Below are 17,731 nucleotides of genomic sequence, written 5' to 3'. Positions count from 1 at the left end.
ATAGTTACCAGAGAGACAAGCACCTACATCTGGTTTTTCAAAGGTGGGGCTTCTCAGCAGCTTCCCAGAGTCTCATCTGGCACACAAACCTTCTTCCAAAGAGTAAGCTTCAAAACCTCACCTCAGAGAACATATACACTTTTCAGAGCCCGAGGGCATCATGACCCTATTAGAAATTAACAAAAGCTGTGGGCCTTCCTACAAAACAAGCCTCCCCTGATCAAGCTTCTCTTAATGGACTCCACCTGAGACCTATTAACAGGCAGGGGAGATCTTTAACTTTCATTAATATTGCAATGTGTCAAACACACAGCTGTGACACTCTCAAATGTGGTAAAAACTGAAATGTAATTGGAAAGCATTTAACCAAATAAATATACACTAGAACATAGATGATGTTAATATGTGGTTTTCTAAGGCCGTATGTAGCTTCAGGGATCTTCACATGCAGTTTAGTGACGCTGTTTCTATTTGAGTTTGCCACAACTGTTCTAACTTATTCTATAACTAACAGAATAAAAAGTGAAAATGAATATAATAAATAATGTAATAACTATAAAGTGAAACCCCAACTTACCAAAACATAGTATCACAGAAATTTTGGAGGGTTTCCCTAGAAAGAGAATTCCTGGCTAGACTGTCCACAGGCATTCAGCAGAACTCAGGTTGTTTGTGAGGAACAGTGACCTGAGGAGTATTCTTACGCAGATTTTGGTGAAGTGAAGTGAGAGGGAGATACAAAAGGACAATCTCACAGACTCACAAGAGAAGACAAGAAAGAGATGTGGCAGATGAGTGACCTAGAGCTGAGACAGGACAGAACATCTATCTGGGCAGCTGGTGCTAGCTGGTGAGAGCTCTTCCTTCCCTTGCTTTCCCAGAATACATGGATGAGTGTGGTTACAAACCTCATTGTAATCCTCAACATCTTGTTTAAATGTTTATTTGCAATTCTTTATTACTCAATACTGCCAATAAATTGTATAGCTATTGGTAATGGTTTTTGTCTAAGTGTAAAAGTTCGTGGTTTGAGATTGAGGAATACACAGAAGGAAAGATTTCTCCTAGTTTTAATCTGAGGTGAGAGCAAAATCAATGAAGATGGGTAGGGAGAGAAAGAGGGGGAAAGTAGGAGGGGAAAGGAGGGAGGAAGAGAGAAAGAGAGAGAGAAAGAGAGAGAGAGAGAGAGAGAGAGAGAGATTCTGCAATTCTGGTAATGCCTGAGATTATTCCAGAGCATACCCATTAGACTGCCTTTGAACCTAGAGAAAGAAAATTTATAAGGAGATGAGTCAGTAGCAGATAGAAGGGTGGGGTTTAGTGTGGTTATCCTCAAAGAGTACCCAAGAGGTATTACTCACAACCTGCCTCACACCCCAGCATCCTGGAGATTGCTACAAAAAATATAAACGGATTGCCTGATCTCAAATACCCTTTGCAGGGTAATGGTGTGATATAAGCATTAAGATCACTCTTGGTTCTCCTTAATAAGGTGCAAAGTTCCTAGAAGAGGTATAAAGTTGATCCTCACTTCAATCAGATCCTTGTCTTGGTATAGGAACCCCCCATAACTATATCATGGCACTGCTATGAATATGTCATTACAACTTTAGCCTGGCTCAGGAAATCTTCCCTGATCCATTTCCATCTCCATCTACTGAAGTGAGAGGTAACTAGATGTCTCCATGGATAGAGTCAGAAAGCCCTGAGTTCAAATCCTGCCTAAGACACTAACTGTATGAACCTTAACCATTTTTTGTCCCAATTTCCTCAAGTATAAAATAGGGATATTTATGGTATTTATCTCACAGGGTTGTTATAAGGACCAAATGAGATCATATTTGTAAAAAAAAAAAAAAAAAACAGACAAAAAACATTTAGCACAGTGCCTGGCATATTGTAGGCATCACATATATGTTTATTCCCTTCCCTCTAATAACAAATCTCAAGTCAGATGTTGACTTGAGCCTTTCTCTAGGGAACTGAATCCATGTCTTTCTGGCGCCCCTCTGTCCTTTCTGTCTGGCTTTCTGTATTGCCAGTCTCTTGTACCCAAGTAGTTCTCTTATATATGCTTAATGCAATGCTGTGACCTAACTTTGAATGCTATAACAAGGATCACGTGAGTGGTCTTTACCTTAGATTAAGTACTAATCTTGGAGTCAGGGAACCCTGGGTTCTAATTCTAACTCTGGCACAACCCAAATAGGCCAGTCACAGCACTTTGTCTGAATCTATTTCCTCATCTGGAAAATGGAGATAAATAAGTACATGTCTAACAGGATTTTGAGCCTCAGATGAGAAAATATATGTAAAGCACTCTGAAAATGTTAAAGCAACGTACAGATGCCATTTCCACTTCGCCTAGGGACTTCATACATCATCAAAGAGATCCCAGAAGGAAGTGGTGTTCCTCTTGGAGTGTATCTGGGCATGCCTGGTGGAATTTCCACTCAAACCAACAAGCAAACTTCCTCAAAAGGCTGATCTGAAGCTAGTGGATGTAGGTTTTGTGTCTTTTGGCACCTTTGGTCCTAAACAAATTATAAGGCCCCTGAACACAAGGAATGCTTTGCTCTGTTTCTATATCTCTTGATCACAGCTCTCATTTGAGCATTGTAGTCTCCAGATCTGCCCCACAAACAGATATGGAACGACCAAATGCACACATTAACTCTATTAGATTCAAGACCACAGCAATGGGGAGCTCATGGGAGAATAATGGCAAAAGTCTTGTACCAAGCCATGGATCAACTCTTTTCTTTATCTAGAAACCTCACATCTTATTAGGGAAAAACAAGGTGGAAGAGCAGTTCTATCTAGGCACATCCCCTATTCCTCCAGCTCCCAGAGTTTTGGAGAGATCTTTGTAGAGAGATAGTTGCTATCTCTCCATGATTCTATCGTAACAGCAGAAACAACAAGCGGGCTTCAAGAGTCAGCATGTCAGAGGAGCTGAATGTTACAGCCTGTGGATTAAGATCTTCAAGCTCCCATACATGAAGAGAATGGGTGAAGCCATGTCTTCTGTGTATGTTGCCCAGAGCAAGTCATTAAACAGTCTACCAAGACAAGGAGAGGTTTTGGATCTTCATTGGTCTCAAGAAAAACCACATCAATGAAATCACAAATTCTACAAGTATTGAAGTATCTCCTTATCCGGATCTTCAGGCTTTCCCTACTCACTGATTTCTTTCTTTTAGTGTCTCACCACCCACAGAATGTAATTTTCTTGAAGGTATGGGCTCCTTCCTTTTTTGTGTCTCTATTGCCACCACCAAGCCTGGTGGAAAATCAATCAATCCACCAATTATTAAGCCTGTACTATGTTCCAGGCATTGTACTAAACATTGTGCTACAAAGAAAGACCAAAAAGAAAAAAAAAAGAAAAAAGAAAAGAAATCCTTCCCTAAAGGAACTTATATTCTAATCCAGGAGACAATGTAAATTGGGTATGTACAAAATGGTACAGTGGATAGCATGCCAGACCCAGATTTAGGAAAGCCTGAGTTCAAATCTGGCCTTAGACACTTACCAACTGGGTGACTATGGACAAGTCACTTACCTGTCTGCCTCAGTTTTCTCATCTGTAAGATGGGGGTAATAATAGCACTTACCTCCCAGGGTTGTTGTGAGAATCAGACGAGATACTAATTGGAAAGCACTTCATAGAGTGCCTAGCTCAGAATAAGTGCTATATAAATGTTAGCTATTGTTGTTGTTGTCTAATTACGTATTATGAACCCAGAGATGTTGCTACTTACCTGATATCACACAGATAACAACCGGCAGAACTGAGATTTAAAACTTGGTCCTCCCATTCTAGAAGCAGGACTTTTCTTATTGGACCACTCTCACTGCCAATTCTCCCAGTTCCCCTAAGACCTCGTCCTTGAAAGCAGCTGAGTGGAGGATGGATTGGATTGGGGAGAGACTTGAGTCAAGATCAATTAGAAGGCAACATGGCCCAGGTGAGAGGTGATGAATCGGGATGGTGTCTTTGTAAATGGAGAACGGAATACATCTGAGAGATGCTGTATGGGTAAAAAAGGACTAGATCTGTGGGCTGACTGAGAATCCAGGGTTTCAAGCCTGATTGACTAGGAAGATGGTGGTGCTCTTATTCAGCAGTAGGAGAGTTGGGAAGAGAGGACAATTTGAGGGAAAAGAATGAATTCTGTTTTGTATATTTTAAGGATTATAGTTTTAAGGCTAGAAAAGATCTCAGAAACCATCTAGTCCAAATCCTTCATTTTACAAATGAGTAAACTGAGGCCCAAAAGGTCAAACCACTTGTCCAAGGTCAAATAGAAAGTAAGTATGAAATGCAAAACTGGAACCCTCATCCTTCCCTGAATCTAAGGGCATCTTCCCTGCTTGTTCACATGTTTTCCCAAACTCTCCAAAGTGAATGTTTAATAGATGCCTTCTTTTGGTTATTTTAATATTTAGTGAATTCCAGAATAACATTTGGTCGGGCTGATTGTTGTCTCTCATTCTTGCTATATGACCAGTTCACTTATTTTTCAATTTTTCTTCTTGAATCTGTGATTTTGTCAGTATGGGAAACTCCCTCCACTGATGAAATGAACAATTGTTCTGGACTTTCATCACACAGTTTTCCAAGGCATTCAGATGAAATGACTTACCATGATCACCCAGCAAGATATGTGTCAGGTCTGACTCTAAGGGAGATCCCTCTAACCACGAAGTCTTTTGCTGAACCTACCCACCTTGAATGATGTCTTTTACACTGTAAAAATAAGCAACTTTAACTCTCCTTCATTCCTCCCCTCCACAGTGGCCAGCAGCTTGAGTTGTCTATAATGAGCACTTAATAAAGTTCCACGTTGATTGATCCTCCCAGGTTTGTCTCATTGACCAGTTCAGAAAAATCAAGGCACTGGTTGTTAGGGGAAAAGTTGTGAAAAGAAATTGTTCCTTAAAAACCAGAAACTGTTGGCAGAAGAATCTCCCCCCCCCCCCCAGAAAATACTGGAAGGGAATTGGGGAGTAGGGTGGAGAATGGGAAAGGATGGGAGTCCTTAGCAGGAACTAAGGGATATGAAATGGATCAAATGAAGCAATACAGAGAAAAGGAGCATGGGCTATGGAGTCAGAAGACATGGGTTTGAATTCTGATTCCCTCACTAATTATATATGTGACCTTGAACAGATCACTTGACCTCTTTTACCCTCGTCTATAAAAAGAGAGGGTTGGAAGTAATCTCTAAGGCATTTTCCCACTCTATGATCCTAAAAAGAAAGAACTGGGTCCTAGAAATGGAGTGAGGAGAAAGCAGCCCTGATGATGGGGACAGAAAGGGAAACTGAGGAAAGGAGCTGAAGGAGAGGGCTGGATTAGAAAGACAAGCCACCAGAAATTTATTGTGACGAAAACATGACCGCTAATAACTTCCCCTTGGCCCTAGGGTTTCATCATGCTCATGCTCCCTCCTCTACTACTCCTTCCTTTCCACCACCACCACCCCCTTTACCCCCCCACAAAAACAAACACAAGTTACTTTTTATTCATGCAGGCAGAGAGGCCAGTTGAACACAATAGGCCCCAGTCCTAATTAAATGAAATGGGACAGGTGTAATTCAAACTGCCTCAGGCAAACATAATCTACCACAAAAAATTCCCACCATTTAGACTAAGGGGGAAATCAGACGAGGTTTGCTCCGTGGTTCCCAAGAAGAGAAGTTGGAACACAGATCAGTTTCCTGCCAGTCGTTCCCTCCCTCCTCCCCAGCTCAATAGCCCCACCTCGCCCATCCCAGCTCCTGAGCTCGTTACTGACATATTAGAGTGGCCCCCTTTGTTGACTTCATTGTTTGGCTAAGTCACCCATGGAAAATGGGCCAGGTCAGGTTTCCGGCCACAGCAACTCGACACCCACTGTAAATCCAAGCTTAAGGGATTGTATCTCTTTTGCCACTTACAAATACATAAGCTGCATGTCTCCCTCCTAATTTAGCAGACAGTCACAGAGATGAGGATGAGGATGATGACAAAGGCAATAATAATCTATCCATATGGTATCTGCACTCATAGCCCCCATTCCTTAGTATAGCTCCATCAACCATGGCATTAAGTGCCTACTATGTGTCGGGCATTGTCCTAGTGACTAGGGAAATACAAGTACAAAGAATGAGACTCACCAAAGAATTCACATACTGATGCTGAGAAATAGAAGTTTTAGAAGATCTTACAGAGGCTGAAAAAATCCTTCTGGGAATGAGACTCTCAGCATTGAGTTAAATTCATCCTAAATGAATAATAAATAGATACAGAGTCCATAGCCCAGCCACCTTGGTAGGACCTGCTCCAGAGGTGGTGCTTCAATCATCAGAGCCCTCACAAATTCCCCACATCCCCTTCCTGCTAAAGGAAGGAGCGTGGAGAAGTGGAGAAGGACATCTGTTAGCGCTATTTTACAAAAAAGGAAATTGGGATTCCGAGAAGTAAAGAACTCCGCCCCAGGTTACAGAGATAATAAATAGCACGGTCACGACTTAAACCCAAGCGTTCGGCTTTTAAACCCATTGCTCTTGATGCGATGCCACAACTGGCATTCAGTTATCCATCAACAAATATTTCTTAAGCCCCATTGTGCCAAGTGTTAGGGATACAAGTACAGAGATGGAAGTAATTTCTACTCACCAAAAACTTATATTCCAGTGGGGGAGGAGGGAAGTACACAAATACATGTAAACATAGCTACATAGCTTTATCTACATACAGCAGGATGTAAAAATATTTTTTCCAGTTCTTTTTGTAGTGGCAAAGAACTGGAAATTAAGGGGGTAGTACCCATCCTTTGGGCAAGGGCTGAACAAATTGTGGTGTATGACTGTAATGGGAAACTATATAGCCCCATGAACATTGATGGAAGGGACAGTAACAGAGAAACCTGGAAAGGCTTGTACGAAGTGATGAGTGAAGTGAACAGACTCAGAACAATGTATACAATAACATTACTTGGAAAGACTTAATACAATGACCAAATGTCCTAGAGAGCTGATGGTGAAGAATCCTGCCTATCTCCTGGAAGAACAAGATGGAAAATGGACTAAACCAATGTGGGGATTTGTTTTCCTTAATTTTACATATTTGTTATGAGGGTTTTATTTTATTTTATTCCCAATGGTTGGGGTAGTAGAAGGGAAAACAAATGCATTTTCGTTGAAAAATTAAAATTTTTAAAATATACACTATCAGTATAAAGTTAATAAATACAAATATATACAAAGTAGTCTTCTAGCCCTAGATCTACAACTACTGAATATTCAATTATGACTATTAGATTTACAAAAACCTTAACTTTTATATAGCTATACCTTTTTCCTGCTTCAGCTGCTACTATTTCTCCCCTTTTTTTGAAATATGTGACTCCTTTAAAAAGTTATATTTTCCTACCTTTATGGTAGATAGGGTATTCATACTTTCAGGAGTGTTCATATTCTCATGGAGATATAAATAATTCCATAATGGGAATATTCACACTTTTATAGACTGTTCATATTTTTAAATAAAGAGGGCATTCATATCTTCATGCTGGTGGGCAAGAATGTGATTTTCAGCTCTTGTTTACAGTAAACATGTCTTGCGGAAACACCACTCTCCTGTATTTGACCTCCATTTCTCTCCAAAAGGTGACCACATCAATATCCTACTGGCCACTCATTACCATAGCCAACCTTATGAATAGACAGCATAACTACATAATTGAGGAGCACTAGATGGGTCTCCCCTCACTTTTATATTCTTAACTCCTACCACCATCCCTTAAGAAATTATCATTCTCATTACTGGTCATAGGGGCCTACACTTCCGCTGTTAGAGATTTATTCCATTGTTTCTTGAAAATTTTGAGGTGTAAATCACTATTGATTAGAGAAATGCAAATCAAAACAACTTATTTACCACATCACACCTATCAGATTGGCTAACACCACAAAACAGGAAAATTATAAATGCTGGAGAAGATGAGGGAAAATTGGAACACCAAGGCATTGTAGGTAGAGTTGTGAACTAATCCAATCATTCTAGAGGGCAATCTGGAACTGTGCCCAAAGGGCTATAAAAATGTGCATACCCTTTGACCCAGAAATACCACTTCCAGGGTTATATTCCAAAGAGATCATAAAAATGGGAAAAAGACCCACACATACAAAAATATTTATAGCAGTTCTTTTTTTGTGGTGACCAAGAACTGGAAATTGAGGGGATGCCCATCAATTGAGGAATGACTGAACAAGTTGTGGTATATGAATGTAATGGAATATTTTTGTGCTATAAAAAATGATGAGCAGGCAGACTTCATAAAAACTTGGAAAGACTTATATGAACTGATGCTGAGTGAAATAAGCAGAAACAAGAGAACACTGTACACAGTAACAACCACATTGTGTGATGACTGACTGATAACCTTAGCTCTTCTCAGAAATGCAAGGATCTAAGACAACTCCAAAAGACTCGTGATGGAAAATGCTATCCACATCCAGAGAGAGGACTCTGGAGTCTGAATGCAGATCAAACCATACTATTTGCTCTCTTTTTTTCTTTGTTTTGTTTTTTCTTTTTCGTGGTTTCCCCAAGTTCCTCTTTACAACATGACTAATGTGAAAATATGTTTAATAAGAGTGTATATGCCCCTCTCTGTCTCCTGCTGCTCTGTCGGCAGCTCTTCAGCTTTGCCCCTCACCCCTTGAGAATGTATGCCTGCACCAAGCTCATCTCTGCTCCTGCCCTTGTGAGGAGCAGCTCTTAGCTACTGAGTAGACCTTTATCTGCAATGGTACTAAAACAGCCAGAGGTTTGGACAGATGAGAACCTCAGCATTTTGGCAGCATTAGGTCCCTTGACCTCACTTGTCCCCAGATGTGGATTCCAAACTAGCCCTGTCTCAAGGGACCTTGACACAGCAGCCAAGTTTATTGGAGCTGGGGCTGCCACTGTGGGTGTGGCTGGCTCTGGAGATGGTATTGGGACAGTATTTGGAAGTCTCATCACTGGTTATGCCAGGAACCCCTCCTTGAAGCAGCAGCTCTTTTCCTACGCCATCCTGAGCTTTGCCCTGCCTGAGGCCATGGGGCTCTTTTGCCTGATGGTGGCCTTCCTCATCCTCTTCGCCATGTGATGGAGCCATTTCTATCTCCCAAAGTTTCTGAGTGTTCCTCCTCATCCTGGTCCTTTCATGTCTCTTGCAGCCTGTGAATACCTCCCCCTCCATCTTACCAGGTGGTCCTGGCTCAGAGTTTGACAGAAGGAAGACAAATAAATACTGTATTAATAAGCTGAAAAAAAAATTAAAAGGAAAAAAAAGAAGATTGTGTATGTAGAGCCTTCATCAGATTACATGCCATCTAGGGGAGGGAGGAGGGGAACAAGGCAGAGAAAATTTAAAACTCAAAAGCTTATGGAAGTGAATATTGAAAGCTAAAATTAAATTAATTAATTTTTTTTAAAAAAAGAAAGAAAATTTAGAGGTGTATGGGATAGTCTGTTTAACTGTAATGGTTGTAAACGCACCATAAATACATTGGGACATGTGAGTATATCCTGGCTCCAAGTGGAAGCTTCCCTCCTTGCCCCACCATCCCACCCTACAAGTTACTTACATTCCCATGTTCTCCATAGATATTTCTGCGGCCCTATTAATACAAATATCCTGCAGAGTTTTTGTCTATAAAGTATCCATTACTCTCATTAATGAAGAGGAGCCGTTGCACTGATAACACATGCAATGTGGTTTAATAATGCAATTTGATATGAACTTAATATGTCTGAGGTTCTGGGAACCCATAATTCTGCAAAAAGGTCAAATCACGATGTGACTCTTGATCTGGACACATTGGATGGCTAATTATTGCTCCAATCCCTTTGTACTGACCCTTGAGACACTTGGAAATCATTATTCAGCCATCCTCTGGCCTTCCCTTCTCCAGGTGGAACTATCCCAATTCCTTTAACCTTACCCCATAGGTTTTATTTCTAGCTATTTCATCACCTATGTGTCTGTCCTTTGAACTTGTTCCAAATTTTCCATATCCTTCCTGAGATTCCCATCAGTCAACACCATTTATTGGTCTTTAGTTGCATTCAGATCACTGTACTAAAAATTGGCTGTAGGGCTAGAATCACTGTCTGCTAAGGACTGAGTCTATTGAGAGAAATGACCTCATAGATCTGAGATGGTACATTCCTGACACATCAGTCCTATCCCAACCTTTCACTAGGGGCTTCTAGTTGCTCCCAATAAAATGAAATACAAAACTGACCACAGTCCTTCTTATTTTCCTAGATAATCCAGAAGTCAAGGACTATGTCTGATCTATAAAAGCTTCTCTCCAGGTCTGTGTTCCTTTCCACACCTCTTCTGTTCCTTTATATGTATTAAAAATAAAAAGAATGACCTCCAGTTGTCAAAACCCAAAGTCACTCACTGTTAGAAATTTTCTACAATTTAGAGGTTATAAGAACACTAAATATTACTTAGTCCAACCTTCTCATTTTGCATATAATGAAACTGAGCTTCAAAAAAGTTAAGTCATTTGCCCAAATCCCATAGAAACAGACATAAAATTAGAATCTTGGATCTTTGACTTTCTAACCAGGATTTTCTACTATACCACATCATTCCCCTGTGCAATTATTGAAACTCCAAACAAAGATGGGAAATATAGGGTAAGTCTTTCCTTTGAGTGACTGTGGTTGGGTTTGCTATGAGTTGCTCAATCTAAACTCAAATCAACAAGTGTTTATTAAGGACTTATTATCTGCTAGACACTGGGCAACAAATAAAGACAAAAAAAGTCCCTGCTTTCCAGGATCTCACAGTATAATGAATCTTTCCAGAAGATGCAATAACCACCCTTCCCCCAAAATAATACAGAGAGAAACAGAGGCAAAGAGAGCATTCCCAAATGTTTTCCCCAAATAAGTGGGAAAACACAGCATCTACAAACATCCTCTAATCAAAATGGCATCAAGAAGTTGTGAGTGTATATTTTTTCATCTATAAAATGAAGGATTTGAATTAGATGATCTACCTCTGACAGCCTATAGTTAGATAGTTCCATGTTCTGGGATCTTTACTTTGAGAGTCCATTAGTTTGTTTCAGTTTTTGTAATTGACAACTTTATTTCAATATAATTGGTTTCTTTCATAATCCTATGTATTTTGTGGCATGTAGTTAAAAACATTATTCTGAGAAGTAGTCCATAGACTTTCCCAGATTGTCAAAAGGGTCCATAGTACAAAAAAATGTTGAGATCTCTTGTTCTATGAGATTGGAGACCAGTAGAGTAACTGGAAATGAATTCACTGGTTTCTAGTTTTAGCAAAGTATTCAGTTTGCATGTGAGTGGCAGTGTTTAAATTCTGGTTCTACTATTATTCTACCTCAAACCCCTCACAAAACTTCTTTGGGCCTCAGTTTCTCCATCTGTAAAATGATAGGGCTAGACTCAATGGTCTTTAAGGATCATGTGAAATGAGATAATGGACATAAAATTCTTGATAAACCTTAAAACATAAAGTACATTAGTGTTATTTCTCTGATCCTGCTACCTAAAATAGTTGATAAACTTTAAAGTAGTGAGTAAATATGCATTAATTCTCTGATTCCTCCACTTAAGATACCGATCTAGTTGAGCAAGCCTGATCGTCATCCTTTTTATACAATTTTTAAGTTAAATTTTATTTTATTTTCAGAAATTCTCTCCCTCCCACCTCCTCTCCCCATCCTCCCAACCACCATGAGAAAGAAGAAAAGCAAAACATCTGCTAGAAACATATCTAAGTAAAACACTCACATGTTGGCCATGTCCACACACACAAAAACGTCTCAATCTACATTGTGTCCAGCCTCTCTCTGTCAGGAGGTGGGTAACATGTTTCACCTTGAATCTTCTGGAATTGTGGTTGATCATTGGGTTGATCTGAGATTTTAAGTCTTTCCAATTTTCTTTGAAATTTTCTTTTGTGCTAACACCATTCCAGAGGGTGCGGATAGAAAAAAAAAATACCAAGAAGAAGGGAATAGGGCAGAGGGGCAGTACTCTTTCTCATTTAAAAGACACTCACATTTTTCAAGATCAAACATAAAAGTTGGTTACTCAGATTGTGAAACTAGCAGAGCATGTAAGATCTCTCAATTTTTTCTGCAAAAATAAATATGATTGAAGATCCATTAGGCAAGCTTCTTCCCACTGAACTCTGCCCTAAGTAAGGTCCAAAGAAATACAGACAAAAAGAATAATCTGGTTTTTTCCACCTGGATAGTTCCTATTCCACGTGGATTTTGCTCTGGGAGCAGGAGGCAGGCAACCTTCAAAAATGGCCTGCCAAGTTGTTAACACCTGTTCTGATCTCTCCAGCTGAAGAGGAGGAGGAGGGAGGTGGTGATGGAGGGGAAAGGGATTAAGGGGCAAGGGAGTCAGTTAACTTGCCAATTCTGGAGAGACAGGGAATGGTAACGGGGGATGACTTGCATGTGTTGGCAAGGTTGCTGCAGTAGTAAGGCCACTGTAAATTGTCCTTCTGGCTGTCAAGTTGTTGTTGATTGTCCTTTGTTCTCAAAGAAGACCATGACATCAGGAAGGTGATGCCATGACTTTCAAGTGAATTGGATTTAAGTGAGGCAGGGCTGTGCAAAGTCACCAGCCTCACTTTCTCCTTCGAAGCCATCTGGCTCCAGTGGCAAGATATAGATCAGGATGACTGGAGATGGCCCCCAATTGTCATCTTTGACATTCATGCAATGGACATTATTGACTTTTGACCTTGAGATTTCAGTGACAAGGCATCTTAGGAAAAATGATATATACTATCCAAAAAATAACCCTTAAAATTATGAAATTTCATTTTTGTTTATTTTTTAAGAGAATTTCAAGCTTTTATAAAACAGACTAGTGGGAGCCTGACCACATATGTGTCACACATGGACTATGTGACAGAAAGCAAAAAGGGATTTCAATAAGCAGGCACTGATAATTTGGACACAAGCCCATTTGAGAATTAGCCAAAGTTATTCCAGGATTACCAGATACCATTCTGGACACTTCAAGATAAACAGAAAGGCTATGACAAATACAAAAGTGAGCCAATGAAGGGTCTCCTTAATCAGCTATTCAAAAAAGCTACGGTTTCACTGTGTGGATGCTCCCTACGGTAATGCAGATTACAATTTCATTCATGCCTTAGCAAATGATTACATGAGTTAACATTTCCATTCTCTGGCTCTGATGGGCTGATTCAATTCCAGAGCTAATAATTTATTTGTTTAAGTCAAGACTATCAAACAGAGGCATTAAATTAGAGTAATAGTCATGGTTTAGTAGAAAAGACTTCCAACAAGGAGGGTTATGACTTGGGCTGGAAACCAAGTTTTGACAGTTACTATCTGTGTGACCTTGGGCAAAAGTTAGGGTAGGGTATGTTTTTAATTTTGTTTTTGCATGACAGGGCTTACCTTGGTGACTTACATATGTATGTGTGTTCATCCTTCGTTGCCGAAGAAGACCATGCCATCAGAGAAATAATGACATGACTTGCACTTGACTTTGTTTTGAATGAGGGAGGGCTGTGCAGGTCACTAACCTCATTTCTCCTCCAGAGCCACCTGAGTCCACTGACCAGATATTCATCAGAATGACTGGAGATGACCCAGGATGAGGTACTTGGGGTTAAGTGACTTGCCCAATGTCACACAGCTAGTAAGTGTCAAGTGTCTGAGGTGAGATTTGAACTCAGGTCCTCCTGACTCCTGCACTGGTGCTCTATCCACTGTACCACCTAGCTGCCCTGACTCACACATATGCAAATCCTGAAAGATTTGTGAATATAAAAGGTCATTTCCATTCTGGCAACCCATGGAAGATCTCAACCCATATGTGATTTAGCAGATTAGTCCTAGGAAGATACCTGAAGCACATAGAGGTTAAGTGACTTACCCAAGGCCATATAGCTCATAAATATCAGAAAGGGGATAAATACCAATGTTCCTGCTTTTAATTCCAGCATTCTATCTACTATGATGCCTCCATCCTTCAACTTACTGGGCATTTAATCTAGAGAAGGTATCTCAGACTCAGTTCCCCACCCTACCCTCAGTGAAGAACAAGAGTAAATAGGCAGGATGATAGCTCTGAACCTTATAGAAACTTCCAGCTAGGTGACAGAGTCTGGAAGCCAACAACTGCCTACTGGAAGTCCACCCAGAGCAAGCCTACAGCAGTGTTGTCTAGGCTCACACGAGGGTCTGGGGACAAGAAAGCTTAGGAAAGTAGGTATCAGATTATGTTTTCAAATCGTGTAGGTTCTACTGAAAGCTTGCAGCTTCATGACCTGAGACATAACTGTGATTCTTGAAGAACATAGTATTCACACTAAAAAACCTTAAATCCTGTCTTATATACTTACTAGCTCTGCCATTGGCCAAGTCACTTAACTTCTTATCCTGTTTCTTCTTCTGCAAATAAAATAGCACCTGTCACCAGGTTGTTGTAAGGATCAAATGAAATAATATATGTAGAGTATTTTGTAAACCTTAAAGCGCTCTATGAATGCTAGCTATTATCATAGTAGGCATTTAGCAAATGCTTATTGTATGAATGAATCACTCATCCTGAGCCTCAATTTCCTAAACTGTAAAAATGAGGATAATATTTGAGCTACCCACAGCTCAGAATTGTTATTAGGAAAGTGTTTTGCAAACCTTGAAATGCTACATTATTTGCATGATATATTAAAGCATTAAAATAATATATTATCAGCATTGTATATTAAAATTCTATATTTAAAATTATTCCGTTGAAGTCCCTGTGTTTCCCAAACCCTATGTCAATGGAATGCAAGCTCCAATAGTTACTCCCAACTGGAAAGACTGAGTATGAACCTGGGGATAAACTGTTTCTGCTGTCATCCAAAGCCCAGGCTAGACACCAGGACAGGCAACCAGTAGGTTGCTCACCAGGGGATAAATTTTTTTGGTAGCAAAACCTGTATTCAAGGTTGGCTTGTTCTTGGCTTGCTGGTGTGAAATTAAAGCAGTTTATCTAATCCAAACAAAGATCCATTTATGCATGGGCACTAATGACCCAATCAAGGTAGAACCTCTTAACTAAACAAATGATTGACTTTCAGATTTGAAGTGTAAACAGGAAAAAAAATCCTGAAGTAACTAATTTTTCTTATCTGGTACCCCTCTCCTGGTATTTGTGTGTGTGTGCGTGTAAGCATGCATACATATATACACATGTATAAGTATACACATGCATGCACATATTGCAATGTGTGTAGCATGGATGCATGTGAGTATATGTATATGTACACATGTGTATTCATACTCATATTCTATACATACAGGGAGAAAGCAAGAACTTCAAGGGGAATGTATCACATTGACTAGAAATAGACTTAGAAATTGACTAAGAAAGCCTCCTGGGAGTTCCTTTTGTAGGAGGCAGGATTTCAGGAGCCACTGAAATGCCCAATCCTTCCCATATTTTTGAGCATGATAAAAGTCACTAGTGTTTCCCACAAGCAAACAAGAGCATCTGAGTGAGAGTCAACATTACCATGACTATCAATCAACAAGTATTATTAAGCACTTTTTGTGTGCCAGACATTGTTCTAGGTATTAAAGATAAAAAAAGACAAAGAAACAAAATTTCATAGAAAGTAAATAATAGGTAGTTGAAAGGTGATTGAAGAGGAGTCACTGGGGGAGAGGGGAGCAGGAAACAGGAGAGATCAGCAAAGGTCTAATGAAAACGTGTCCAATGAGAGCAGATTCGAAAGAAACTAGGGATTCTGAGAGGTAAGGAGGGAGAGAATTTCCAGGCATGAGGAATAAGCCAATACAAAGACAGAGGCAAAAACTGGAATATGGCAAGACTACAGCAGGGCTGCTAAGTGGTGCAGTGGATAGAGTGGATAGAGTAGACTTGCCCAGTCACACAGGTGGTAAAGAACTTTGTCAGAATTTGAACACAGATTCACAGACAACATATTCACCCATCTTTCACTGCACATGCTGCCTTCATATCTCTACCTTATATATCTCAAGTAGTACATCTTTTTGACTCTTAGACACATACTCTATCCACTGTACCATTAACTATCTCAGATTATAATTCTAAAAGAAGACTGACAAAAAATAGATGTTTTGTTCTGCAATAAAGTGGGAGAATCTTGTGCTATTATTAACTACATTTGCATTGAATTGGGGCTCTCTGGCATGTGTTTATTTATTCACACACATGTTTACTTAGACAATTCTTCCCTCTGCAGTCTCCTTCCCTCCACAATCCCCACCATCTAGTGATCAAAGATGAGCCATATTTTTGACAAGAGGGTACAATATGTAGCTGATACCCCGATTAAGGGTTATATATAGGCTCTCCACAAGTTCACGCCATCTCCCAGGAAGCAAACCCAGTGTTCTCTGGATTTCCTGGGGTCTTGGAATTCCTAAGCTGTAGAGTTTATAAGATCCTAAAGAACTTTCTTTCTTTAAAATTTTCTGAATAGGACAAGAGTTGAAATTCCAAAGCTCCTATTTATGTTACCACAAGAAAGTGACTACACCTGCCTGGGTCTCTTTTCTCATCTATAAAATGAGAAAGTTAGACTCAAGTATCTTTAATGTTCTCTTCTTATTAGGCCAGTAGGAAAGAGAGTCAGTAGGATGCAGTGGAAAGATTGTTGGATCTGGTTGAAATCTGTTTACTACCTTATAGTGTCAGTGGGAAGTCATTTCCTATTTCAGGGCCTTGGTTTTCCCACCTGTAAAATAAAAGATTGGATTTGATGACCCCTAAGGCCCCCTCCCTTCCTGCTCCAAATCAGTTGTTTCATGAAAAATTACATCCCCTCCAATTTACTTACAAAAAAGAATGATGAAAACAGAAAGAAAGGAGATCAGCACAGAGAAAGAGACTGTGACAGTGGAAGTCAAAGTCCCCACCCTCACCCACAAGTTTCACCTCCTAGCCTTTCCCTCCCAGTCAGAATGTTTCTAAATATCCCCCAGGTCGAAGAAGCAAGAACTGACATGGATGTCTCCAAAGTCCCAAGAAAAGAAGAACAAAGGACTGGCCCCTCCAAACAATTTCCTTGGGTTAGGGGTGCAGGAGGGAGTAGAGGGGGTTAGCTGCCCAGGGACAACAAGGAAAGAAGATCCCTCCTCCAACCCTGCATCCCAACTCCTTCCCCATGAATGCAAATAGTCTCCCCAGCCTCACTCCTGCAACTCAGCTAAAACAAACAGTCCTTTCCAAGCACAAAGAAAGAAAGAAAATTGCTGAGTCGGGCCTTTTGCTTAAATAGTCCCCACCTGTTTTCAAACCTCTCCTGCCCCTACTGCTCTTAACACACAAGCTATCTTGCCGCCCTCATCTACTTTCTTTCTCTTTTTTCCTTCCCTCCTTCCCTCTTCCTTCCTTTCCCTCCTTCCTTCTTTTATTTTCTTTCTTTCTCTTTTTTACTTTCGTTCTATAGTCCTTTCTCTCTCTCCTCCTCTCTTTTTTCTCTCCTTTTCCCCTCTCTTCCCCCTCCCTTTTACTTTTTTCTATGTCTCTGTTTCTCCTTCTCTTTCTCTCTATGTCTCTCTGTCTCCATTTTTCTCTCTCTCTCCCCCCTCTCCTTCCCTCCCTCTTTTCAACCTTTCTCCTCTTTCTTTGCTTTCTCTCCCTCTTTCTCCCTCTTTTTCCCATTCT

General features: G+C 40.2%; 1 pseudogene; it reads left to right on the top strand.

The window, feature by feature from the left end:
• The first annotated feature begins 8,681 nt into the window (after window positions 1–8,681).
• On the top strand, window positions 8,682–9,146 carry LOC140511639 (ATP synthase F(0) complex subunit C2, mitochondrial pseudogene; annotated as a pseudogene).
• Window positions 9,147–17,731: the final 8,585 nt, after the last annotated feature.

Source organism: Notamacropus eugenii, chromosome 6, assembly GCF_028372415.1.
Source record: "Notamacropus eugenii isolate mMacEug1 chromosome 6, mMacEug1.pri_v2, whole genome shotgun sequence".
In the NCBI taxonomy this organism is placed as follows: domain Eukaryota; kingdom Metazoa; phylum Chordata; class Mammalia; order Diprotodontia; family Macropodidae; genus Notamacropus; species Notamacropus eugenii.
The sequence above is the reverse complement of the archived record's forward strand: the minus strand, read 5'-3'. Positions and strand labels throughout refer to the sequence as shown.